The 694-nt window shown below is 41.6% G+C and overlaps 1 protein-coding gene across 1 annotated transcript in view; it reads right to left on the bottom strand.

Moving 5' to 3' along the window:
* The window catches only part of LOC109479711, a 21,749-nt gene that overhangs the window by 18,749 nt on the left and 2,306 nt on the right, over positions 1 to 694 (bottom strand). The gene's annotated exons all lie outside the window — the stretch shown is intronic.

Raw genomic sequence — 694 nt, 5'->3', positions numbered from 1 at the left:
CCTTTTAATGGATACAAATTTCATATCTCCTCCCCGAATAAAAGAAGAATTCCACGCGCGGGGTTTTCATGTAAGCCACTATCTTGCTGCTTGTCATGTTTTTGTCCCGAATGAGGTGCCAATTTCAGTCCGCAATTTCCTTCAGTAAAGTCAGGATAAAAGTAGAAGCCCGCAGATTCAGAAGCGAGATTTGTGTTCTTGATACACACATACTTGCTTGTATCCAAGCACAAGTTTGATGGAAAGTCTGACAAAAATTCAGTATCGCGGAATGAGTTCTCAGTTCCGACGGGCGCTCATGCTTTGATCTCTGCGGAAGTCCCTCGGCATCAATAATACACACGGTTTGTGTGTGATCATTCTTTCGGCTGTGGAGACTCTCACCACACATAATTCATACAGGATACTCCAGAAGTTTTTAACTAGTGCTGTTGTCATCCTCATGATACGCATTGAATCTATGCTACCGTGGCCGACAAGAACAAAATTTTACACCGCAACTTTTGGTGTTTTACACCGCAACTTTTGGTGTTTTACACTGCAACTTTTGGTGTTTTACACTGCAACTTTTGGTGTTTTACACTGCAACTTTGGGTGTTTTACACTGCAACTTTTGCTGTGTTTTACACTGCAACTTTTGCTGTGTTTTACACTGCAACTTTTGCTGTGTTTTACACTGCAACTTTTGCTGTGT

This window comes from Branchiostoma belcheri, unplaced genomic scaffold, assembly GCF_001625305.1.
Source record: "Branchiostoma belcheri isolate BF01 breed outbred unplaced genomic scaffold, Haploidv18h27 scaffold5, whole genome shotgun sequence".
Classification (NCBI taxonomy): Eukaryota; Metazoa; Chordata; class Leptocardii; order Amphioxiformes; family Branchiostomatidae; genus Branchiostoma; species Branchiostoma belcheri.
Note: the sequence above shows the minus strand (reverse complement) of the source record. Positions and strands in the feature narration are given on the sequence as shown.